Source organism: Ovis canadensis, chromosome 7 (genome assembly GCF_042477335.2).
Source record: "Ovis canadensis isolate MfBH-ARS-UI-01 breed Bighorn chromosome 7, ARS-UI_OviCan_v2, whole genome shotgun sequence".
Classification (NCBI taxonomy): Eukaryota; Metazoa; Chordata; class Mammalia; order Artiodactyla; family Bovidae; genus Ovis; species Ovis canadensis.
The window spans coordinates 17,048,131-17,076,010 of record NC_091251.1 but is presented as its reverse complement, the minus strand read 5'-3'; the positions used below and the strand labels follow the sequence as shown (position 1 = coordinate 17,076,010).

General features: G+C 40.8%; 1 long non-coding RNA gene across 1 annotated transcript in view; it reads left to right on the top strand.

The window, feature by feature from the left end:
* The window catches only part of LOC138443265 (uncharacterized), a 33,610-nt gene extending 5,953 nt beyond the window's left edge, over window positions 1-27,657 (top strand). Inside the window, exon 3 of the long non-coding RNA XR_011258050.1 lies at window positions 26,576-27,657. This is a non-coding gene — a long non-coding RNA (uncharacterized lncRNA). The remainder of the gene's footprint in view (window positions 1-26,575) is intronic.
* The last annotated feature ends 223 nt before the right edge of the window (window positions 27,658-27,880 follow it).

The window sequence follows — 27,880 nt, the reverse complement described above, 5'->3', positions numbered from 1 at the left end:
TGGTAAAGTAAAGGAGGAGTCTTATCTTTTTGGCATCATGAACTACGAATAAATGTAAAATATCTCACAAGTGTGATTACAACTGCTTGCTAGCCCCAGTTCTTCATTAGTTAGCATAAGATTAACCGTAGACTTTGGCCCAAATAATTCAGATATTGTGGTAATAGAAGACCCACATTAGAAGTGTGAGAAGATTTACCCTGAAATATTAAATACGTGGCACTGGCAAGAGAACTGAGGCAAAGGGAGAAACTGATACCTCAGTTATATGGTGTCACAGAAATTAGGGTATTTCCCTTGTGGCTCAGCTGGTAAAGAATCAGCCTGCAATGTGGGAGACCTGGGTTCGATCCCTGGTTTGGGAAGATGCCCTGGAGAAGGGAAAAGCTACCCACTCCAGGATTCTGGCCTGGAGAATTCCATGGACTGTATAGTCCCTGGGGTCTCATAGAGTCAGACTGAGCGGCTTTCACTTTCAATTTCACGTGCACTATCCTGAACAGCTTGTTGCATCAGAAATCTCTCATATATGGACATTAATTCAGTACACTGCAATCTCAAATCAGTAAATACTTCATGACACAAAGCAAAGACTTCACAGTACTTGATAACGCTTATGCTTGTATGTCAACATATCAGTTCAGGTCCTCTGGGAAACAGATGTCAGATGGAGTTAGAAGTTCAAGAGACTTACTGGGGAGAATGCCTGTGAAGGATTAAAGGGAAAGGGAATCGGAGTGTGCCGGGAGAGGCTTCCAACTGTGATGCTTTCCAACACCCATGAAAGGATAGAGGGAAGGAGGACTGGGGGGAAGAGCCTCAGACTGCAGCACAGCTCCAAGAAAGTCAGTCAGCCCCGGAGCCCAGAGCGCGCATGCGGGGAGTCCCACATCAGACAGAAGCGCACTGTCTCTGGGACCCCCGCCGTGCTCAGGCACTGACTGGGTGCAGCCTGGGGGGAGGTGCCGCACGGGCAGCTAACCGCACTGCTCGCTGCGTGTTCTCTTGGAGGGAAATCTGAGCAGCTCACCCACAGCGTCCCCAGTCCGCCCCTGAGCTGCCCAGATCCTTGGCCCTGTAGAGTCTAGGAACTGGAGGTGTCGCCTCCTGAGGGAACGTCTTGATGACTTATCTGGTCTTGTGACCCTAACCCTCATTCCTTCAGGGTCTGAGCCCTGGGTAACTGTACCCATTTCAGGCTGCAGTTGCTGCCTGTGTCCACTCACCTTTTCGGCTGGGCAAGCATTGTCAGGAAGAACCAAAGTGGACTGCCTGGGCTGCACATTGCTCTGCCTGCTCTCGTGTAGAAGCATAAGATGAGCAGTCCTGCCTAATGGTCCTGCTAGTCAGGGTCAGTCATCCCTGCCGTGATGGTGACTCTTCTCACCTGCTGGTGTGTGGGTCCAAGGAGTCCAAAGCTCCCTGGCAGTAGCCATAGCGGGTATTTCAGTGGGACTCTTGCTGTGTTCCCTGGCAGGAGTGCACCTCCTTGGATCCTGGGAATGCAAGTCTAAGCCCAGAGTTGTCCAGTAAGCACAAAGTCCCTTACTGGGTCATTGGGTTTGATGGCAAGTGGGGCTTCTCTTGTTTCTGCCCCTTAGGTCTCAGTTGCTTATGTTTCCTCTAGGAGAAACATCATCATACAGATTCTCTGATTTAGTGTCTATACTGCATCCCAAAGGAAGGCACCCATGTTTTGCAGACTATTGTCTCCAAGATGGTGCCTCAGTTGTACCTTCAGAAGGCTCCCAAAGGGAGGCCACTGCTTTTGTGTGGTGCTGTATACAACATAACGAGGGGGCCTCAAGGGAATGTGGCCACCTACACACCCCCTTTACTGTGAAATGTGTTTACTGATTGGATGCTGTGTTGTGTGGGATTTTATGCCTGTGAATCAGGTATTCTCTAAGTCCCTACACAAAGTGATGTTGGCTGAGATTCTGTGGGCGAGAAAACAAACCCATTGTCCAAATAGGTATCTTTCCCTAGGAAGATGAACCACTGGGTCTTGCAACATGGAAGGGGCCCAATGTGGTTTATTTGCCATAAAATGATGGGTTGGTCTTCTCAAAGAAGACTCGAGTTGGTTCTACTGCTGGCAGATCGGAACTTCGAAGGTGCCAGTAGCTAAATCAGCCTCAATGACGGGCATATATGCTGTTGAGTTCAGGCATAGCCTCCATCTCTGCCTTTTTGGCCGCTTCTTCCATGTGCGTAATGTGTCAATTCTGGGAAAGTCAATGATAAAGCCTTCCCAGAACTGACACGTTATGCACATGAATGGTTGACTGGGCCATTGGTACCTGCCCCGGAATCTATTTTTTTCTCACTTAAGGCTACTTTTTCTTTCACACAAAGTCAATGACCAGATGCACCGATCCCAACTCTGCTTATTGAGATTTTTATCTCCACTTTGTTTCAAGGCCAGCCCTGAATTTGGCTATAACGCAACTGCTGTCCACTTTCAGCTTGCATTCGCATACCAGGCCAAGTCACCCCTCAAGCCCAGTTTCTTCCCTTCTTCATCTGGCTGTATGAGATTCCTGCATAGGTGGCCATATGCGTGAACAAAGGAGGGGCACTGGCATAAAGACGGTGGGTGACATGGAGTCTGGGACACCTGCCCATGTTGCTTGTTCATACCTTCTGGTCCTATTTGGCCTCAGTCTCAGACATTCCATTTCCCTCTTACTGTGGACTGCTCCTGGACCTGTTCCACTCTATGACTTGGTGAGTCGAACGAAGCCCACCCCGTAATGGGCAATTCTGAATGAACAGTCACTTGGTGCCCTCTGATTAAGTATTGCAGTTCTAACAGGGCCCAGTAACATACCAGGAGCTGCTTCTCGAAAGGTATGTAATTCTCTACTGCAAGTGGCATGGTCTTGCTCTAGAACCCCAAGGGTTTGCATCGCGAGTCTCTCATCAGGGCCTGCAGCACTGCAACATTTTCCATCCCTGGCATCATCAATAGCATAGGGTCTTCCAGATCACATGGCTCCAGCAGCAGAGCTGCTTGCACTCAGCCCACACTTGCTGCAGAACTCATTTCTGCTCGGGGCACCACTCAGAGCTGGCAGCCTTCCGTATCACTCTGGAAATGGGCTGGAGAAATATTTCTAGATGACACTGTGTTGCCTTCAGTCCAAAATGGCTCACCAAGTTCTTTGCTTCCATCTTTGAAATAAGAAATGCAAGAATCAGGAATTTACCTTTTACTTCTGAGAGGATGTCTTGGCAAACCCCTAACTACTGAACTTCTAAAAAAATTTACTCAAATAGTAGTCTTGTCTCCCACCCTGTGGAGCACAGGTGTCTTATCAAGGCCTCCAGCATGTTAGTCACCTCTTCTTGCTCAACCCGTCCAGCCAGCATGATGTCATTGATGTGATGAATCAATGTAATATTCTGTGAGATGTCTGGAAACTCCAGATCACTTTAGATTCTGTCATGACCCGAGGCAGAGGAGTTAACAGAGCCCTCAGGCAAAAACATAAAAGAACATTCTTGTTAGGGAGTCTTGCATCAGGCAGAAATGGCCTGGTTCTAGTACTGCCCCTCCCTTGCTCAGCTCAACCACTGGCTTAGCGGGGGTCAGGGGCGTGGCCTCGTGGATGAGTCGAGTACTCTGAAGGTGTGGACACTGGAGGCCGCCATCTCACTCCACTCATTGCATAGAGAGGTGCCACTTCACGCTTACCACCGTGTGTTTACAAAGGGTGATGTTTATTCACCTTATTTTTATCCTGACTGTTGAAATAAATTAACTTTAGAAAAATGTGGAAAATGATATAACTTAGTAAAGAAGTGATTAGAAGTAGTATCCAAATCTTAACATCCTTGGACAAATCGTGCTAATGTTCTGGCACATTTTCTTTTTTTAATTCATTTGTAACTGGAGGATACTTGCTTTACAGCATTGTGCTGCTGTCTGCCATACAGCACGAGTCAGTGTTGTTGTTCACACACACACACACACACACACACACACGCACAGGTTTCCCAGGCGGTGCAGTGGTAAAAAAATCTGCCTGCCAATGCAGGAGACACAAAAGATGCTGGTTCAGTCCCTAGGTGGGAAAGCTCCCCTGAAGAAGGAAATGGCAACCTGCTTCAGTATTCTTGCCTGGAAAATTCCATGGACAGAGGAGCCTGGGGGCCTACAGTTCATGGAGTGGCCAAGAGTCAGACGCGACCGAGCGACTGAGCACACACACATACACGCATATATAGATCTCTAAAACCTCTTCCTCTTGAGCGTCCCTTCCACCCCTGCCCCCATTCCACCCCTCTAGGTCATCACAGAGCAGGCTGGGCTCCCTCTGTTACACAGCAACTGCCCACTAGCTATCTGTCTTACATATGTTGGTGTGTATACATCAGTGTGCTCTCTCAATTCGCCCCACCCTCTGTGCCCGCCACTGTGTCCACAAGCCCATTCTGTACATCTGCTTCTCTGTTCCTCCCTTGCAAATAGATTCATGGATACAATCATCCTCGATTCCATACATATGCGTTAATAGAGGATATTTGTTTTTCTCTTTCTGCCTTCATTCACTCCGTCTAATGTATTCTAGGTTCATCCACCTCACTTCAACTGACTCACATTCTTTCTTTTTTATGACTAATACTCGATTGTAGATATGTACCCACGATTTCTTTATCCATTCACCTGTTGAGGGACATCCAGGTTGCTTCCCTGTCCCTGCTATTGTAAATCGTGCTGCAGTGAACATTGGGGTACACGTGTCTTTTTGAATTATGGTTTTCTCAGGGTATATGCCCAGTAGTGGGATTGCTGGATAGTAGTTAAAGAATCTCCATACTGTTCTCCATAGTGGCTGTATCAATTTACATTCCCACCAACCTTGCAAGAGGGTCCCCTTTTCTCCACATCCTCTCCAGCATTTATTGGCTGTAAATTTTTTTAATGATGGTCATTCTGCCCAGTGTGAGTTTTGATTTCCATTCACTGTAGTTTTTATTTGTATTCCTCTGATAATGAACGATATCGAGCATCTTTTCATGTATTGGTTGGTCATATGTCTATCTTCTTTAGAGAAATGTCTGTTTAGGTCTTCTGCCCATTTTTTGGATTGGGTTGTTTTTCTGATACTGAGCTTCATGAGCTGCTAATATATTTTGTACATTAATCCTTTGTCAGTTGTTTCGTTTGCAGTTATTTTCTCCCATTCTGAGGGCTGTCTTTTCATCTTGTTTATAGTTATCTTTGCTGTGTAAATTAGACTTTTCTCTTACCTTTTTTTCCCCCTTTAAAAAGCTGTCATCAAAGTATGCCATTTCTTGCATAATTTTTTCCTCCTCAGTATATTTCATCTAACAATAGTTCTACCCTCAAAAAAGTGTTACTCACCTGCTGAAAAGAAAATGGATGTCAGTCTGGGAGTTACAGGGATGGGATTTTCATCACTTCAGAGGGCAGAGAGACCTGGCTGTGGAAGGGTGGCTGTCCCTTATAAATCAGGATATGTCAGGACCTACACCAGTATAGCCATTGAGATGGCAGGCTTGTGTTCAACGCAGTGACCAGAGTAGAATGGTAAAATGTTGAATTACTGGAGAAAAAAGTAGAATCAAGGCCAATAGAAAGCAAACCCTATGATGAGTTTTTAAAATTAGTTCCATGTCTAGAGTGAACTCCATGGAGAGAGACATGCCCTTGGGCAAGGGTCAATCCCCAAATTCATCATGTGGCAAGGGGCAAGGCAGCAGAAATTGAGGCAAAGCAAATCAAATTTTCTGCTGGCTCTCAGTGCAAGATTGAATGATTAAGCCCTGGATATTCCTGGGCATCTCATGAGGGACTGGCCTACTGAGAAGAATGAAAAGCTTTTCTCATCATGTTAAGGTCAGAAGAATTAAGAGCTGTGTCCTTATTTTTTAAATTCCAAAGCACAGAAGGTAGTCATATAAGCTAAAATCAGAACATTTTTACTGTGCCTTTCAAAAAGTCTTCAAGTATGGGAATTACACATTAAATAATAAAATATTTAGCTAGTAAAAAGGAATGAAGCACTGATACATGCTACAATCTTGAAAACATTATTAAAAGGCCAGTCACAAGGCGATTACACATTGTACGATTCCATTTATATGAATACACAACTGTGAATATACTAAAATCTATTGAATTATACATTTTACATGTATTCAGATACATCATGCCAAATGCCAGGCTGGATGAAGCACAAGCTGGAATCAAGATTGCTGGGAAAAATATCAACAATATCAGATATGCAGATGATACCACTCTAATGGGAAAAAGTGAAGAGGAACTAAAGAGCCTCTCGATGAAGGCAAAAGAGGAGAGTGAAAAAGATGGCTTAAAACTCAATATTCAGGGGCTTCTCTGGTGGTCCAGTGGTTAAGAATCTGCCTTGTGAGGCAAGGGACACTGGTTTGATCCCTGGTCTGGGAAGATCCCACATGCCATGGGGCAACTGAGCCCCTGTACCATTGCAACTATGCAAGCCCTTGATCCCTAGAGCCCGTGCTCTGCAACAAGAGAAGGCATGGTGATGAGAAGCCCACTCACAGCAGCTAGAGAAAGCCTATGCACAGCCATGAAGACCCAGCACAGGCGAAAAAAAAAAAAAACAAAAAAAACTCAACATTCAAAAACCCAAGATCATGGCATCTGGTCCCACCACTTCATGGCAAATAGATAGGGAAGAAATGGAAACAGTAGCAGATTTTATTTTCCTGGGCTCCAAAATCACTGCAAACAGTGAATGCAGCCATGAAATTAAAAGATGCTTGCTCCTTGGAAGAAAACCTGTGACAAACCTAGAGAGTATATTTTAAAAATAGAGACGTCACTTTGCCAACAAAAGTCCATCTAGTCAAAGCTGTGGTTTTTCCAGTAGTCATGTATGGATGTGAGAGTTGGACCATAAAGAAGACTGAGGGCCAAAGAACTGATGCTTTCAAATTGTGGTGCCAGAGAAGACTCTTGAAAGTCCCTTGGACTGCAAGGAGATGAAACCAGTCAATTCTAAAGGAAAGCAACTCTTAATGTTCATTGGGAGGACTGATGCTGAAGCTGAAGCTCGAATACTTTGGCCATCTGATGCCACGAGCCCACTCATTGGAAAAGACCCTGAGACTGGGAAAGATTGAAAGCATAAGGAGAAGCGGGTGATGAAGGATGAGATGGTTGGATAGCATCACTTACTCAGTAGACATGAATTTAAGCAAACTCTGAGAGATAATGGAGGACAGAGGCGCCTGGTGTGCTGCAGTTCATGGGATCACAGAGTCAGATACAATTTAGCAGCTGAACAACAACAGCAACACTATATAAATCAACCTTTCATATTAGAATTTGTTTCAATACAAAAGCTTTCTAGCATATGAGAAGTGGCTACGAGTATTTATTATTTAATATACTGACTGCCCCAGTGTCATTTTCCTCCTTTAAAATGTGCCACCAGAGTTTTAAGCTCATGGTACAAGCATTGCTACAGATGTGTCTGCAGAGACAGGCGATTCTCTATAGTTTGAGGAAAGCAAAGCACAAGAGAAGCTGAATGACAGAGACCTATACCCATGTAACTAAATTATCTGTCTTTTATGGAATAAGTAAGGAAAATTCGAGTTAAAAGAAAAGGAAGCAGCTTATGTGTACCTTGAAAATGAGTTAGATTATGTAGAATAAGAATCAAAACCAAATTGTCATTCTGTGCCAAACTGGAAATTGCCACAGGCTATTTCCTTCCTTGAGTCAGACATATGAGAAATACTTTAAGGTTTAAGCGAAATTTACTGCTTTTGTTTGCTGAGAAGAGTATCCCTTTTATGCAGTCCATTTTGTACTTTTTTAAAATTCTTTGCTATTAAAAAAAGAAAGAAAGAAAGAATCAAAGAAAGAAAGAAAAAAAATGAGCTTGAAAAGCTCATGCCATGAAAAGGCACGGAAGACGTTAAGTTCAGAGTACTAAGTGAAAGATGCTAATCTAAAAAGACTATATACTGATTCCAGCCATGCAACAATTTGAAAAAGGAAAAACAATGGAGACAATTGAGGGATTGAAAGGGGCAGGAAAGGATTATTAAGAGAAGCACCGAGAATTTTAAGGGCAGTGAAAATATTCTGTATGGTACCATAAGGCTGCATACATATCATTATGCATTTGCCCAAACCCATACAATGTACCACACCAAAAATAAACTCTAAGGCAGACTGTGTACTTGGGGTGCTAATGATGTTTAGGTTCATCAGTTGTAACAAAGGTACACTTGGGGCAGGGGGTGGGGTAGATGTCGATAATGGGGGAGGCTATGCATGCGTGAGGGTAGAGGGTATGTGGGAAATCTCTATATACCTTCCTCTTAGTCTTGCTATGAATTGACAACTTCTCTAAAAGAGAAGTCTTTTTAAAAAGCACTTGTATAAAACAATATGTGTGTAACTGTATTTTGGAGAGTATAACTTATGGAAATGCAATATATTTGACAATACTGCACAGAGAACATAGGTGGGCGTAGACTCGTACTGGAATAAGAAGATAACACCAGATGGTAACTCAAACCCATAGGAACAAATGAAGAGAACTACATATGGTGGATAAGAAAGTTAATATAAACTCTATGAATATATACTTTTTCTCCTTTCTTCTCTCAACCTCTTTAAAATACATAATAGTATATAAAGTAATGATTATAACAATCTATTGTTGGGTTTCTAACGTATACATGTAATATCAGTTTAGTTCAGTCGCGAAGTCGTGTCCATCTCTTTGCAACCTCATGAACTGCAGCACCCCAGGCCTCCATGTCCATCACCAACTGCCGGAGTCCACCTAAACCTGTGTCCATTGAGTCGGTGATGCCATCCAACCATCTCATCCTCTGTCGTCCCCTTCTCCTCCTGCCCTCAATCTTTCCCAGAATCATCGTCTTTTCAAATGAGTCAGCTCTTCATATCAGGTGGTCAAAGTATTGGAGTTTCAGCTTCAATATCAGTCCTTCCATTGAACACCCACCCCTTTAGGATGGACTGGTTGGATCTCCTTGCAGTCCAAGGGACTCTTAAGAGTCTTCTCCAACACCACAGTTCAAACACATCAATTCTTCGGCTCTCAGCTTTCTTTATAGTCAAACTCTCACATCCATACATGACCACTGGAAAAACCATAGACTTGACTAGACAGACCTTTGTTGGCAAAGTAACGTCTCTGCTTTTGAATATGCTATATAGGTTGGTCATAACTTTCCTCCCAAGGAGTAAGTATCTTTTAATTTCATGGCTGCAGTCACCATCTGCAGTGATTTTGGAGCCCAGAAAAATAGTCAGCCACTGTTTCCCCATCTATTTCCCATGAAGTCATGAGACCAGATGCCATGATCTCAGTTTTCTGAATGTTGAGCTTTAAGCCAGCTTTTTCATATATGTAATATATGTATAACAATAATAGCACAAGAAGGGGAAAGAAGAATAGAACTATATAGGGTAACATTTATATATCTTAGTGAAATGAAGTTAGTATAAATCTGAAATATATGCTGATAAGTTAAAACGTATATGGTAAATCTGCCATTATGATGCTTAAAATTAAAATGCCATCCAAATTTTAAAAAAATCATTAGAGGAATTAAAATGTTGTAGTGAAAATATTTACTTAATGCAAAAGAAAGCAGCAAAGAAAGAACAGTGGAACAAAGAAAGCATGACCCATGTAGGCAAAAAAGAAGTAGAATATCAGATGTAAATTCAACTATATCAATAATAATGTTGAATATAATGAGATGAAAAATTTAATCAAAAGGCAGAGATTGTCAAACTGAAATTTTGTAAAAAAGCAAGATCCAACTATGTACTGTCTATTGTAAGCATACTTTTTAAAAACTTTTTATTTCATATTGGAGTATAGCTGATTAATAGGTTTCCCAGGTGGCTCAGTGGTAAAGAATCCACAAGCAATGCAGAAGATGTGGGTTCGATCCCTGGGTTGGGAAGATCCCCTGGAGAAGGAAATGGCAACCTACTTCAATATTCTTGCCTGGGAAATCTCATGGACAGAGGAGCCTGGCGGGCTACAGTCCATGGGGTCACAAAGAGTTGGACATGACTTAGCCACTGAGTGGACTTCCTTGATAGCTCAGTTGGTAAAGAATCTGTCTGCAATGCAGGAGAACCTAGTTTGATTCCTTGGTTGGGAAGATCCCCTGGAGAAGGGAAAGGCTACCCACTCTAGTATTCAGCCTTGAGAATTCCATGGACTGTATAGTCCATGGGGTCGCAAAGAGTCAGACACAACTGAGTGACTTTCACTTTTCAATTTTAGGCATTAAACAACAACAACATAGCCAATTAACAATGTTGTATTAGTTTCAGGTGGACAGCAAAGGGACTTAACTATATAAATACATATATTCATTCTTTCCCAAATTCCCCTCCCATACAGGCTGCCATATAACATTAAGCAGAGTCCTACGTGTTATACAGTAGGACCTTGTTGGTTATCCATTTTAAATATAGCAGAGTGTACATCTCATTCCCAAACTCCCCAACTATCCCTTCCTCTTATCCTTCTCCCCTGTAACTGTAAGTTCATTCACTAAGTCTATGAGTCTGTTTTACAGTTAACATACTTTAGATTCAAAGATACAAATAGGTTGAAAGTAAAAGGGCAAAAAAAAGAAAAATATACCTTGCAAATATCAATTTTAGAAAGCTAGAAAGCTGGAGTGGCTATACTAATATCAGACAACACAGACAGTGAAATAAAAAATGTTACCAAAAATAAAGTTGCACTTTTTATAATAATAAACGTGTCAATCCATCAGGAAGATATAATAATTATAGTAAGTAAGCGTTAGTTGCTCAGTCGTGTCCAACTCTTTGCAATCCTATCTATGGACTGCAGCCCACCAGGCTCCTCTGTCCATGGGATTCTCCAGGCAAGCATACTGGAGTGGGTTGCTATTTCCTTCTCCAGGAGCTGAAAGATGGAAACAATCCAATGATTGGAGTGGAACAATCCAACTTATGAATGGATAAACAAAATGTGGTACATCCATACAATGCAATATTACTCAGCCATGAAAAAAGAACATCAATAGGGTTTCCCAGGTGGCTCAGTAGTAAAGAATCTGCCTGTAATTCAGGAGACATAGGTTCAATTCTTGGGAGAAGGAAATAGCAGCCCTCTCCAGTATTCTTGACTGAGCAATCTCATGGACAGAGGAACCCCGAGGGCTACAGTCCATGGGGTTGCAAAAGAGTCAGACACAGCTTAGCAACTAAGCATGCACGCATGCAAAGAAATCACAAGAGAATCTTAAAAATATTGTGAGATGAATGAAAATGAAGATACAATGTAAGAAAAGTTATGGGATGCCACTTAAGTAGTACTTAGAAATTTATAGGTGTAAATGCTTATATTAAAAAACAAATAAGATCTCACATGATGTAAGTCAAATCATTATGCTATACACTATAAACTTACCCAATGCTGTTTGTAAATTATATCTCAATAAAACTGGAAGAAAAAAAATGTTTAATAAAATAAGGTCTGACATCAATAGCCTAACCTTTTATCTTAGTATACTTAGGAGCAAAGTAAAGCTAAAACATGAAGAAGGAAGAAAATAATAAAGATTAGAATGGAAATTAATCAGGTAGAAAATAGAAATGACAGTAGAGAAAATCAACAAAACCAAAACTTGTTTCTTTGAAACTGAAACAAAAATTTAGCTAGCTTGACCAAGAAAAAATTGGAGAAGACTCAATTACTAAAATTAGGAATAAAAGAGGAGACATCACTACTGACCCTAGAGACACACAAATAGATGGATGCATCAGAATGAGGCTGCCAACCTTTCCAAAGTGAAAGTGAGCACAAATTTCCCATCCTCCAGCATCAGTCTCTTTGAAGCACAGAAGGAGAAATAGCTTACAAAGCCATTACTAAAAGCCCTTAAGCTTAGTGGTTTTACAGTTGCTTGAAAATCTGCCAACGTAATCAGGACAAAAGGCCTTGCAGCTTACCTACCCAAGTTGTTCCCATCTCCCACTGGAAAAAAGAACTTGGTGATAACAATGACTTGAAAATGGTAACATTGTGGCAATTACCCAAAAAAATTCCCATTACATGAAAACAAAATGATCCACAAAAGTAAAAAGCACTCATTTGTATTTATTGTTTTAGGAACAGCAGCAGATTAAAGCCATGACCCAGTCACATCAGCATTGTTGATGGAGATAATACAGTTCAGTCTGAGAATTATGGAGATTCTGGTCTTTGCATCAGATGTAGTGGAAATTTATGGCACTCAGGGGCAGCCAGGTGTCTTGGGTTAGTCTTCAGTAAACTCTGCTAACTGGTTCATTTTAGTATTCACTTAGTAAAATAATCTATATGAGTGTGCACTAGTCACTCATAGTAAAAAGGAAAATAGGACTTGCACAAAGAGGAGCCCCCAATCCCATTAGTGTATGAAAGTGAAAGTGAAGTCGCTCAGTCGTGTCCAACTCTTTGCGACCCCATGGACTGTAGCCTACCAGGCTCCTCCCTCCATGGGATTCTCCAGGCAAGAATACTGGAGTGGGTTGCCATTTCCTTCTCCAGGGGATCTTCCTGACCCAGGGATGGAACCTGGGTCTCCTGCATTGCAGGCAGACGCTTTAACTGCTGAGCCACCAGGAAAGCCCATTAGTTTTTGGCAGATCTTATTTTGAGAATCATTGCTTTGTTTTGCAACTGCACATGGATTGCCATGTATCTACTTGGAGGTATAACATATAACCCAGTATCAGCAGTGCCTTCCACCTGTCCTTTCAGAAAAAAATGGTAAAGTTGACTTGAACCTCAATCACATGGAAGCCTAAGCTCTTCTCATGATCTCTGTTAAGTTTCAGGGGTAGAATGCAGGTGGATACATTTTACAGTCTCATGATCTCTTTCTTTTGATTCTCTGTTCTGTTATGTGCTGCGTAACAGCAGTACAGATGCAAAATTCCGTCCCTCTTTAAATCCTCAGTCATGTCCGACTCTTTGTGACCCCATGGACTGTAGCCTACCAGGCTCCTCGGTCCATGGAATTTTCCAGGCAAGAGTACTGGAGTGGGTTGCCATTTTCTTCTCCAGGGGACCTTCCCAACCCAGGGATCAAACCTGGGTCTCCCGCATTGCAGGCAGACGCTTTACCATCTGAGCCACCAGGGAAGACTTTAAATCCCATCAACAAGAAGATCTCCTCAGAAAGACATTTTGGGAGGCTGTGTGGAAAGAAGGCAGAAGAGTGAAATGACAGCCGCACAAACCCTTCAAGTAATGGATTCGTTTTCTCATTCTTAAAACATCTTTCAGCTACCGCTTTCTCCACTCCCTTCTTTCCCCTTCTATCTGTCCCCGCTCCCAGTCTTAGAGGGACACTCCTCCCCTCGTCCCAGTCAGCCTCCGTCATGTTTGTCTGTCTTGATCCTCCTATGCTCCCTGTTTTTTTGTTTCTTTCTCTCCCTTGTTTATAACAACAAACAAATTTAATCAGCCTCTCAGAGAGAAGAGCTTTAATATTTTTCCAAAGGCATGGCACCTGTGAATGAATGCTTAGGCTTTTGGGGTCTCACCTTCAGCTTATTCCCAAGGTTGATATAAGAACTTTTCCTTGAGAATCAACTGCGACCGGCGTATAAGATTATGCGAGAACATGGCAAGTGGTGCTGAGCTACCTGGTTAGGTAGGAGGCAGAAGAATTTCTCAAGGAAGACAGTAATTTTCTCAGAAGAAGGTGGTGGGAGTGTGGTGCAAAAAAAGAACTGAACATTTAGTAAATATTTGCTGAAGAAGGAGTTAATGGAGTAGGCAAGTTATGGGAAAGAGAGGAGTCGTGGGACAGGATAGAAAGCTAGAGTAGAGAGGGACTTCCCTGGTGGCCCAGTGGTTAATAATCTGTGTTTCTATGGCAGGGGGTGGGGGTTCAACCCCTGATCAGCAACTAAGATCTGAGATCCCACATGACTGACAGCAGGGCCAGAAAAAGAAAAAAGCTAAAGTGGGGAGATTATCCCTCTTCAGGAGGAAGGAGCCTCTTTTATGGAGATAGCCTAAAAGGAGGTAAGAGGGTAAAAGTAAGATGCATTTGCCGGGGAATAAGGGTGGTCATTTGAGGGCATACTTGTGCAGTGACTTGGATTTTCTCAATGAAGTCAGAAACAAGGTCATCTAGTGACTGAGGCCAGGTAGAAGATGGCTCAGCATTATGACTGGAGGCCATTATTTACCTGTGTTTCTCATGTATAATGTTGTACAATCTCGTCCACCATGGACACCCACCTATGAATAGGAGCAGATGAAAAATATGATCATATGGATCCTGGGCTGTGGTTTTGTGAGTCCAGGAAAACAGAAGGACATGAAGACCAGTCAACAAACACAGCACAGACCAAAAATGCCATCTAGGGGGAGATGGTAAATTGGAAGAAAATTTAATGGCTTAGAGGACTGGCCATGAATAAGATGAGCTACATTGGGAGCAAAAGAGTAAGCTATAGAAATAAGAGATTGCTGGCAGAGAGTATTCTGTTAATATTTAGAGGTTATCACTGAAGATCAGCTTTACATTATGACCCATGGGAACTCTTTCTGTAGGCTGTAAGTGAAAATGCCTGGCATTGAGAAGAATGAGGAACTCAGAAGCTAGAGTGTGGTCAGCTTGGATGAAGACTGAGCCAAGGGCACAGACCTCACAAGAGAGGAATCAGGAGGATGGAATATGGCAACAACAACATTGTCACAGAGAAGAAAACTTTCATATATCATAAAAAGAATTTTTTAAATTAAAATGAAGTCATAATTTGCATGGAATAAATACCAAAATCACTCATTTTGTGTGGGAATCAGAGTTGATCCTCGAGTGATGATGGGTAAGAGAAAGTATGAGGAGCCTGGCAGGCCACAGTCCATAGTGTTGCAAAGAGTTGGACCCGACTGGAGTGACTTAGCAGGCATGCACGGCACAATAGCAGAGAGAAAAAGGTGATCACAAGCACAGTGTTTGACTCTGGTGCTTCACAAAGGTCAAGACAGAACTCTAAAGCCTGAAAGGAGAGCGTGTCCAGATTTTGTTTTCTAAATAAAGGCTAAGATGGGTGTGGGTTGAATGCTTGCTTGCCTAAGTTGCGCCCTTAGGAAGCCTTATAGTAATGGATTTGGGGAGTTACTGAAACAGTTAATGCAAGGAATGCTGCTCTAAAACTGGGTAGACAAGAACAACAAAAGATACAAATGAGCTTATAGGGAGAACAGAAATAGACCTACAGACATAGAAAGCTAACTTATGGATACCAAAGGGGAGAGGTGGGGAGTAAATTAGGATGGGACGAACATATACATACTGTTATATGCAAAACAGATAAACAAGGAGGAACTTTAGTGCAGCGCAGGGAATTCTACTCAGTATTCTGTAATAACCTATATGGGGAAAGAGTGGTGAGCTATAGTCCATAGGGTCACAAAGAGTTGGGCACAACTCAGGTGACTTAACACACACACATGTATATGTTTAACTGAATCGCTTAGCCGTTCACCTGAAACTAAGATAACATTGTAATCAACTAGACTTCTTTTAAAAAAATATTTTCACAGACCCAAAAAAAACTGGGTAAATAAATGCCTCATTAAAAACCAAACACATACATATACACGCACACGCACACACCCCCCTCTAAATCCTCGCTCTAAAAGGCTGTTGCCATGCAGAAGAAACAGATAGTTAAACAAACAAATAACTTACAAGTGCTTGAAAACGTCTTCTTTCTAGATTAAAAGTTCTTGGTGGAGTTAATGAGATAAGCTGTAAAAAAGCACATATCTGGACATGTTGAGTAAAGCAGCATAAAAGCTCTGGAAACTTTCGCTCCATTTCTTCAGAACTCACTGTCCCTCAGGAAAAATGAAATTTTGCCTCTCATTTGACACTCTGACTTGAATTTGCAGCTCTGCACCTTACAAAGTACTGTTTACCCATCCGTAAAAATTCCACCTATCAATGAACAGAGAAATCCTCTCAGGCTACCAATTTACCAGCTAATCCTAACAAAGAAGATAAATATTGAATTTCCCTTTTCAATCATTACTCATAAGCTTTCTGGGACAGAATCTGAAAAAAGGAATAATTCCTGAAGAGAAAGACATCTGAACATGTGATTTCTGTTTATGACTTCAAGCAGCAAAGATTTAATTGCTAACTATAGGCAAATCAAAGCTGTTAAAATTATACAAATAATGAAAAGTTTGTTTTAAATGCCAGAGTATGCTCTAAGAAGAAAGTGAAAATTTCCCTGCTGAACCAGAATTCAATGCATTCATTGATTCATTTATTCAAGTTATAGTTATACTAGAAACCAGAGATAATAATGAGTATTAGTAAAAACAAAGTTATTTTTAACAAAAGTTGCTTGCAAGTATTAAGACCTAGATACTCCTAGGAGGAGTCAGATGTGTTTCTTTTTTTTCAGTCCTTTGGAGAAATTTGTGCTGTGTGTGCTCAGCTGCCTTAGTTGTGTCTGATTCTTTGTGACCCTGTGGACTGTAGCCCGCCAGGCGCCTCTGTCCATGGGATTCCCCAGGCAAGAATACTGGAGTGGGTTGCCATTTCCTTCTCCAGGGGGATGTTCCCAACCCAGGGATCGAACCTGCATCTCCTGCCTTGCAGGCAGGTTCTTTACCCGCTGAGCTACCTGGGAAGTTCAACCGGTGAACCACAAGGGCCTCGACTGGGAGAACTTCAGATGTGTTCTTATCTGAATTTATTCCAATAATCAAATGTTTGTAAATCTGATTTGGCCTACCACCTTACGCTGATGAACAACATCCGTGTTTAGAAATAGAAGGAGTCTGGAGCAAGCCAGAAGAAATACTCCGACTGCTTGTCTGCTGAAAAAGTAGTTCATTTTCAGCATCTTCTAAAATGGAAATGTATCTTGCTTAGTCCAGGAAGAGGGAGGTGAAATCTTATACACAAAACCCATCACAGCTGCTGTGAGAGAACTTGTTTGCTTGGTGACTGCAGGATTGTCATTTGAAAGGCTCTACATTTCACTGGTTAGACTCTAATTTAGAGGGAAGAATAATCCAGTCTTCTGCAGTCTCTAAAGTTCTGCCTGATTAACCACTGATTAGCATCAACTCAGAAGAAAGATCTGCTATCAAAATTCATGCTATTAAAACTGGAATTGAAAACCGTAACAACAAAAATGGCAAGCCTTCTCAGCGTCATGTTATGTGCTTTGAAATCACCAGAGTCCTTTCAGTCTTTGCGGTGTGAGAATGCAGGCTTTTGTTCTGGCGGAGAGCACTCGGTGAGAGAGGGCACGCACAGTGTTAGCCAAGGACTCTGCCTGGGAGCAGATCCCAGGGCGACATGGGTATTAGCTCAGCATTTATGCTACTGGCTCTGTTGGTACTGCTGAGATTTTTATTTCCTCTACTCATAGATTTTGTGGGGAATTGAGGATGGAACAGAGAAAGGTGTAAGTATTTGAAAAATAATGAGAACTCAACGCAGTTTTCTAAGAGCCCTGATTTCCCTGAGCATTTTGATTGTGGCAGTAATTACAAATCTCATTTTGGCAGCCTATGCCCAGGAGGTTCCATGGAAGTAGGGAGAGCGATTCTTCAGGGAAGCTGTATTTGTACTCCAACTACTGACTTATTTGGGCCCTGCCAAATTACTTTATCTCTCAAATTTAAACTTAGGACTACTGACTGAATCTTCTGAAAGTTCCAATTAAATGCAGTTGGCAAAAATTTTATACATGTTGATGCATAATATTGAAACCATAAACACTAATTTGAAAGGAAAAAAATAATTGTAACGTTATGGGAAAACGTGCACAGAGATCCTATGGGTTGCTGAAGAGCAGTGACAGCTTTTTAAAAAAGTAGTTAAGGTAGATTTTTTTTTTATATATATATTGGTCAACAGTTGCTATTAGGACATTGTGGAGGAAAAAAGGACATTGGGTTGCAAGTGCAGATATCCAGAAGGAAAATGGTTTAAGCAAAAAGCCATTGATTATGAGTTCACCTGCTGCTGGATCCGGGACCTCCCACATTGTTAGCCGTCACTCCTACATTTTCTCTCCTCCAACTCTGCTCTGCTTTCCTCTGTGTTGGCTTCGTTCTCAAGCTAGGCATTCGTCCCATTGTGTTGGAAAGGTGGTTATCACCAACTCCAGGCTTAATTCAACCAGGCTAGTAGCCTCAAGGAAAGAGAGTGCCTTCTTCCCCACGATTTCTGGAAAATCATAGGAATGACATCAACTGGCCTGACTGGGCAGGTGCTCATCCCTGAATCAGTTGCCTGTGAGTTGTGCTTTACTTCATCATGCCGGGATCGCAGGCCCAACACAGAACTGAGAGATTGGGTCAGCATCTCAGGAAACAAAACTGTAAGTAATCACAGTCTGGTTCCCAGAAGGCTCAATGGTATGCTGTTAGCAAAAGAAGAGGGAAAGGATGTTGGTCAGGTAAATACAACAGGTTGCAAGAATTAGAGATGAAGTTCAGTTTACCTCTAATGATAAGATTTCATTGCAAAGATTCATGTGAAAACAAGGGAGGGCAGAGAACAACCTCAGCAGTGTTCATGGAGAAACGCAGTTCCCAATTCAGCTGTAGCTCCAGTGGTCTGACTGCAACTCTGGAACAGAACAGCCTCTCTAGAAACTGCACGTTCTCGAGTCACATGCAGAGTAGACAGGACACATCCATTTCGGCGCTTCTGTTCCTTCTGCTCCGTAGCTACTAATTCACTTCTGCTCTGCATTTTTTTCCCCTCTATTGACTTCTGTTTATTGCTTTCTTTCAACGCATTTCTTCTCTTCTGTGCTACGAATTTTGTTCTCTATTACGTTAATTTCTGCTTTCAACACATTTGCTTCAGTTTTCTCTAGAATTTATCTATGGTTCTCTTTCTAGCAAAATTTTACTTAAATAGCTCATTAATTTTCCATCTTTCTTGTTTTCTAATATATGCAATCAAGGCTATAAATTTCCTCCTAAGTTCTCCATTGGCTGTTTCCCACAAGTTTTGACATGAAGTGCTTTCTGTTTCATTTGGTTCTGAATATTTTACAATTTTATTATAAATTATTTTTTATTATAACTGTTTTCTTTATCCCACAACTTCCAAAAGATTTGTTATGGAGCTGTACTATACATAAAGTGCACAATTCTTAAGTGAATAACCTAATAATATGTTTGTATGTATACACCTACTTAGCCACAGCTTAGATCAAGATATAGAACATTTTTAGCATCCCAAAGAACATCCTTATGCCACTTCTCCGTAAATATATCCCTAGAGGTAACTACTATTGACTTAAATATCATAGATTAGTTTTACCTCTTTTTGAACATCATCTGAATTGGAGTCATATATTCCATTTTGTGACTGCAAGATTTATCCATGTTGTAGCAATGATTGGCTTTTCTTTCCTCTCCATTACTGGAAACAAATATACTCATTTGTCTATTCTAGTCGATGCATATTTGGGTTGTTTCTAGTTTGAGGCTATTATGAATAAAACTACTATAGATGTTCTTACAAACGTCTTTTGGTGGACCTATTTACTCATTTCTCTCACTGACTGACGCTGACTTGGCTATATAGCTAGTAGGAGAATTGCTAAGTCATAGGATAAACATATATTTAGTTTTATTAGATACTTCCAAACAGTTTTCCATAGTGGTTTTTACCAGCTTACACTCCCACCAGTAATATGTGAGAGTTCTCATTGTTTCACATCCCATCAATATTTTATATTGTCCATTTTTCTTTTTTAATTTTAGCTATTTTAATTGTAAAATACCTTAAAGTCTTTTCAGTCTGCATATCCCTCCTGACTATAATGTTGAACACCTTTTTATATATTTGTTGACCATTTACATATCTTCTTTTATGAACTATTTATTTAGAACTTTTGCTTATTTCTATAGTGGATTATTTGTCTTCCTATCATTGAGTTGTAGGAATTCTTCATACACTCTGATTATGAATCCTTTATCTGTTACATGTATTGTGAATTTTTTCTCCCAGTCTTCTCATTCTCTAAATGATATTTTTGATGAATTTGTTTATAACTCTATGAAATATACTTCTTTTCTTTCAGTGATAGTGCTTACCGTGTTCTGTTTAGGAAATCTTTGCCCACTCCAAGGTCATCAAGATCTTTTCTTCTAAAAGCTTCATTGTTTTGCCTTTCATGTTGAAGTTTATACCCATTTCATTTTAATTTTTGTGTATGGTATTATATAGGAATCATTTTCTTTTCCATGTGGTTAGCTAACTGATCCGACACCACTTACTGAAAAGAATATTGAAAAGATAACCTTCTCCCGCCACCAAAGAATTGCAGTGGTATTTTTCTGCGAGTCTGTTCTAGACTCTTATTTTGTTTCCATTATTTTAATTGACTATCCATGTGCCTAAAGCACATTGTCTTATTTAATATGCTATGTGGTAAGTGTTGAAATCTTTTCATATAAATCATCAATTTTTTCTTGTGCAAGATTGATTTGGTCATTCTAGATTCTTTGCATGACCATATGAATTTTAAAATCAGCTTGTCAATTTCCACAAACAAAAATCTATTGGAATTTGACTGAGATTGTATGGAATCTATAGATCAATTTGGATAGAACTGACGTTTAATCAATATTCAGTCTTCTAGTTCATGAAAGTGGCGTATTTGTCTATTTATTTAGGCCTGCTTTAAATTACTCATTGATGTTTTATTTTCAGAATTAATTTCTGGATGTTTGACTTTTTTACCTATTAAAAATAATATTTAAAAGATTTTATATTCTGATCTTCATTGTTAATATTATATAGAAATACAATTGACTTTTACGTATTGACCTTACATCCAGTAACCTTACTAAATCCACATATGAATTTAAATAAGTTGTTGGTGTAGTGGGGGATAGTTTGGATTTTCTCCATACACAAGCATGTGCAAAATAGTGACAATGTTATTATTTCCTTTCAAAGAGTCAGACACGACTGAGCAACTGAACTGAACTGAACTGAACTGAACTCAAAACTCTATGCCTTTTATTTCTTCTTGCCTTATGGCACCCATGAATTTTTTGTAGTATGCTTTAAGAAATTCTAAAACATATAAGGGTTTCTTATCTCTTTTTATTATTACTGTCTTTGTTGCACTCTTTTTGGGAAAAAAAGTTGTATGACATTAATTCTTAGGAATTTATTAAGCCCTGCTTTGTGGTCTAGTATATGATGAGTTTTTGCACATGCTACATGTTATTTGTTCCCAGATTCATGCAATTTAACTGTGGATGAAGATGCACCATATATTGGCTGTTTATTCAAGGCATGTGCCATATCCTGTAAGACAGTGTCCTAACCTTGAGGGTGCTTTGGCCAAAACTGTGTCTTCAGTAAGCTTTTCTGCTTTGCTAGCAATCCAGTGGCTAAACTGGAGATGGGACACATAGCAAGATCAATGAATTCCAGCAGTGTAGATTCATCATCATACCTTCTTTGCTGTGAAGGGTGTCTCCATACTAGGACTCAGCGGACAGGGTCCCACTAGTTTTTCCGTAAGTTTCCCTATTTTAATGTAACAGGCTTCATGGTTTTGACAATTTAACTGGTGCTGCAACTGTTTTAGTCAGACTCTAAGCTTGGTCCTCAGATGCATCTTTTTCAACTGTAGGAAATAAGATACTCTTTAAAGCTGCTATCAAGATTTTCTGACATAACCTGAGTTCTGATTCAGTTATTTCACTTCTCGTTTTCCTTACTCTGCCCTCTAGGCAGATCAGAATAACCTGGAGGACACATAATCCCTCAAATCATCATTGTTGTCGCAGAAATCAAGTTCCGCAGCTACGTGACCCCGCAGCATTTTCCCCTTCCGTGTCATCATCAGAGACAGTTTGAGTAATCATGATGCTATTGTTCCTCAAGGATTACCCACAGCCCCATTTCTCCTGTGCTCTTTAAATATTGCAGACAGTTCTAATCTGATGCCATTTTAAAGATTCTGATTTGTTTTCTGGGTTATACTACCAATTACCATGCCAGCGAGAGTCTCAGCAGGAAATAGACAGCGCATTGAAACTGGATAATTTTGAAAGCATTTTACAAAAGGACAATTTATAAAAAGCACAGGCAGAGTAAGGCAAACCACAAAGAATAGCGCAATATTCCGGTACTATGAACAGTAGCATTAATGAAGAGGCAAGGAGAAGGGGCAGTCACCAGAATCTAGTTTAAAGAATTACCTGATAGGAAAATAAGGACTTTGAGCAAGAGATGCCGCCCATGGCAGCTCTGAAGGGAGGTTTACATTGTTGAGTTGCTAAGACGTGCCCAACTCTTTTGCAACCCAATGGACTATAGCCTGCCAGGCTCCTCTGTCCTTGGGAACACTGGAGTGGGTGCCATTTCCCTCTCTAAGGGACCTTCCTGACCCAGGGATTGAAACTCCATCTCCTGCATCTCCTGCACTGGCAGGTGGATTCAGACACTCAGTGCTTAAAACTGATGCTCAGGATGCATTCTTCCCAGGCCTAAGAAGATCCAAGCCAACTCGTCTTGAGAATACAAGCACATGCTTTTTACAGCAGAAGAGATACAAACAGTGAATAAGTAGGAAAAGATGGTCAACCTCACCATTGATCAAAGAGACACAAATGAAATGACAATTTGCCTTTTATAAATAGAGCTAGCAAAGTGTAAAATGATAAAACTGACAAGGGCTTAATTTTCAAATTATATAAATAGCTCATGCAACTCTATAACAACAACAACAGCAAAAAAACTCAAGCAACCCAATCGGGGGAAAAAAAAAAAAAAGGACAGAATACCTAAACAGCCTTTCTTCAAAGGAGACATATAGGTGGCCAACAGGTACATAAAAAGATGCTCAACATTGCTAATTAATAGAGAAATGCAAATCAAAACTTCAATGAGGTATCACCTCATACTGGTCAGAATGGCCATCATCAAAAAATCTGCAAATAATGAATGCTGGAGAGGGTATGGATAAAAGGGAACCCTCCTATGCTGTTTGTGGAAATATAAATTTGTGCAGCCACTGTGGAAAACAGTCTGGAAATTCCTTTAATCCTTTAAAAAAGTTACCATTGATCTGGCAGTCCTACTCCTGGGTATATTCCCAGAAAAGCTGAAAAGTATAATTTGAAAAGATATATTCATGTCAGTGTCCATAGCAGCACTGTTTACAATAACCAAGACATGGAAGCAACCCAAATGTCCATTGACAGATGAATGGATAAAGAAGATATTGGACGTATGTACAACGGAATATTACTCAGCCACAAAAAGAATGAAATAATGCCATTTGTATGTAGCAACATGGATGGACCTAGAGATTATCATACGAAGTGAAGTAAGTCAGAAAGAGAAAGACAAATATTATATAATACAAACATATTGGAATCTAAAAAATAATATAAGTGAATTTATTTACAAAACAGAAATAAATTCACAAAGGGAAAACAATTTATGTTTACCAAAGAGGAAGCAGGGAGGGGTAAATTAGGAGTAGGGGATTAACAGATACTACTATATGTAAAATATATAACTAACAAGGACCAACTATATAGCATAGGGAACTATACTCCGTATATTGTAATAATCTAGAATGGAAAAGAATCAGAATCTGAATGGAAAAGAATCCAGTTGCTTCAGTTGTGACTCCTGGCGGCCCTGTGGACTGAAGCCCGCCAGACTCCTCTGTCCATGGGATTCACCAGGCAAGAATACTGGAGTGGGTTGCCATGCCTTCCTTCAGGGGGATCTTCCCAACCCAGGGACTGAACCCACGTCTCCTGCATTGCAGGCAGATTCTTTACTGCTGAGCCACAGGGCTGAATCACTTTGCCATATTTGAAATTAACACAGTATTGTAAATCAACTATAATTCAATTTTATTTTTAAGTTGGTAATTTCCAGCGTCAATGAGAATGTGGAGAGAAGGGCCCTCTTCTGCAGTCTTGGTGGGAATGTAATCTGGTACAAGTTTTCCGAAGGGCAGTTTGGCAATGTGTATCAAGTAGTACGATGTGAATATGCTTGGGTAAAGCAATTCTACACACTGTATAAGAGCATAGTGCAGGGCCACACAGTCCCGCCTAACCCTCTTGTACTCTTCCTGCTGTGTGTTCCAGGACTGCAGGATCCTGTCTGCTGTTTTACTGAAGCTATTTCTCAGGATTATTTTTATACAGCTGGTAAACTCAAGGAATAAATTAATATCTTCTAGCTCAAGAGCAGTCTCGTTTAGTGCTCACTATAAAAGCAGTGGATTCTCCAAGCTCAGTATTCCTCAGCTGCCACACAAATCCACTGTGTGCATAGCATCTGTCTGGCCCATTTTTTTGTGTAACCTCCAGGGGACTTGGCAGCCAAAGCCACCAACACAAATATGTTGATGTTCATGCTCTTGCTGGGCAATGAGTAATAAAGTCCTTTGTCCCTACAAAAAGATGAGTATATCCGTTTCTACAGATGAGGATATCGGAGATTGTTGAAGTTAGGTGAACATCTCAAATCGTATATTTACAAAGACAGGTCCAGAGCCCAGGTTGACTGAGCCTCTGCAGCTAAACACAGAACACCTGGATAAGCGGTTGGAGGGCCTGATGGACAAGTACAGGGAGCGCTGTCAGTCAGACTTCATCTCATCAGCCTACGGGGCTATTTGGTGCTTCAGTTCAGTTCAATTGCTCAGTCGTGTCCGACTCTTTGCGACCCCATGAATCACAACACGCCAGTCCTCCCTGTCCATCACCAACTCCAGGAGTTCACTCAAACTCATGTCCATTGAGTCAGTGGTGCCATCCAGCCATCTAATCCTCTATCTTCCCCTTCTCCTCTTGCCCCCAATCCCTCCCAGCATCAGAGTCTTTTCCAATGAGTCAACTCTTCTCATGAGGTGGCCAAAGTACTGGAGTTTCAGCTTCAGCATCAGTCCTTCCAATGAAAACCCAGGACTGATCTCCTTTAGAATGGACTGGTGGGATTTCCTTGCAGTCCAAGGGACTCTCAAGAGTCTTCTCCAACACCACAGTTCAAAAGCATCAATTCTTCGGCGCTCAGCTTTCTTCACAGTCCAACTCTCACATCCATACATGACCACGGGAAAAACCATAGCCTTAACTAGACGGACCTTGGTTGGCAAAGTAATATTTCTGCTTTTGAATATACTATCTAGGTTGGTCATAACTTTCCTTCCAAGGAGTAAGTGTCTTTTAATTTCGTGACTGCAGTCACCACCTGCAGTGATTTTGGAGCTCCAAAAAATAAAGTCTGACACTGTTTCCACTGTTTCCCCATCTATTTACCATGAAGTGATGGGACCAGATGCCATGATCTTCATTTTCTGAATGTTGAGCTTTAAGCCAACTTTCTCACTCTCCTCTTCCACTTTCATCAAGAGGCTTTTTAGTTCCTCTTCACTTTCTGCCATAAAGGTGGTGTTATCTGCATATCTGAGGTTATTGATATTTCTCCTGGCAATCTTGATTCCAGCTTGTGCTTCTTCCAGCCCAGGGTTTCTCGTGATGTACTCTGCATAGAAGTTAAATAAGCAGGGTGACAATATACAGCCTTGACGTACTCCTTTTCCTATTTGGAACCAATCTGTTATTCCATGTCCAGTTCTAACTGTTGCTTCTTGACCTGCATACAGATTTCTCAAGAGGCAGGTCAGGTGGTCTGGTATTCCCATCTCTTTCAGAATTTTCCACAGTTTATTGTGATCCACACAGTCAAAGGCTTGGCGTAGTCAATAAAGCAGAAATAAATGTTTTTCTGGAACTCTCTTGCTTTTTCGATGATCCAGCAGATGTTGGCAATTTGATCTCTGGTTTCTCTGCCTCTTCTAAAACCAGCTTGAACATCTGGAAGTTCATGGTTCACGTACTGCTGAAGCCTGGCTTGGAGAATTTTGAGTATTCCTTTACTAGTGTGTGAGATGAGTGCAATTGTGTGGTAGTTCGAGCATTCTTTGGCATTGCCTTTCTTTGGAATTGGAATGAAAACTGACCTTTTCCAGTCCTGAGTTTTCCCCCACTGCTGAGTTTTCCAAACTTGCTAGCATATTGAGTGCAGCACTTTCACAACATCATCTTTCAGGATTTGGTGGTTACAATCACTTTAAATGTCCAAACTGTTGTCTACATCAGTAAATAGTTGTTCTCAAAGTCTGCCCCCCATCCCAGACAAGAAGGGTCAGCATCCTCCAATAACTTGTTAGAAATGCAAGATTCGACGAGATAAAGTTCTGCAATCTGGTTTTTTTTAATATACGAAGATTTTATTTTGGAAAGTTTCCTTTAGCCTATTAGCTTAAGGCAATATTTTTGAAAAAAAGAAAGTTTAATAAATTAAGCCAATTAAGAGATGTCCAGGCCTACCATACAGCAATGGACATTTATTGTTTAAGCAATTGAAAAATAATTAAATTTTTAAATGATCATTTTAGCATTAACCATCTTTTCAGATTTTCATTATCTTCTTTTATGTTTTTTCCCTTTATGGTTTATTACAGGATATTGAATGCAGATCCCTGTGTTATAAGGTCAGACCTTGCTATTTACCCATCCTACACAACCTGGTTTGCATCTTCTCACCCCAAGCTCCCCGTCTGTCCCTCCATGGCCCGCACTCCACTTGGCACCTCCAAGTCTGCTCTTCGTGTCTGTGAGCCTGCTTCTGCATCCTGGATGAGTTCCCTGTGTCACGGTTTGGGTGCTCTCTGTGTCTTACCAAGCCCACCGTCGATCCAGGTGCACACTCAACTTTGTATGGCACTGCTCCCGTGCACAGGGCAACTCCTCACCAGCTCAGCTGTCGCCTTACCAAGAAACTGTGAGTTGGTTCCCACACCTGTTTATGCCAGTTGCATTCGTCACTCTATTTCCATATTTTAATTTATTATATTTACCAATGAATTATGTGGGCAAAAAGAAAGAATTATTTCAATGAAAGTGAAATGGAATCTTTCAGAAAGATTCAGTGAACACAAGTCACTAAAAAATACTCTTGAAAGCGGGAGAAAAGTAGTAAATACCTAATGTTTTGTACTTGCTGCTACTGCTAAATTGCTTCAGTCGTGTCCGACTCTGTGCAACCCCAGAGACGGCAGCCCACCCACCAGGCTCTGCCATCCCTGGAATTCTCCAAGCAAGAACACTGGAGTGGGTTGCCATTTCCTTCTCCAATGCATGAAAGTGAAAAGTGAAAGTGAAGTCACTGAGTCGTATCCGACTCTCAGTGACCCCATAGACTGCAGCCTACCAGGCTCCTCCATCCATGGGATTTTCCAGGCAAGAGGACTGGAGTGGGGTGCCATTGCCTCCTCCGATGTTTTGTACTTAGTATGTTTCATTTCAGTAAGCTTTTTCATTGCCTGACATTATTCCTGGAGGAAAAAGTGTTCAGTGCCAGGCATCTTTGTGAGTATATTAAAAACAAATGTTGGCAATTCTATGATAATTACACTGTTGTTTAAATCTAAACTTTAAGCAATTGCATATAGAGATACGTTACCGATTAGTAACAAAGGCCCTGAAATAGAAAGACATGAAATCCCAGTAGTGGATAGGAACAGCTGGACTGTCATAAAAAAAATAATAATTTAAATGAAAGAAGAGGAAAATTTGGACAACGTATTAGAGAAGAGACATTCAGACCAGAGTAGAATAGAGACTATTTTTTGGCTGTTCTTAGCCAATGGCATTTTAAAGCAATTCTTTATTGAAAACGATATTGGAAATTAATATTAAGAATAGTGTGTACCATTTGTTTATTACACATAATTGTGGTTAAACTAGTTCTTACCTCAATGTAGATT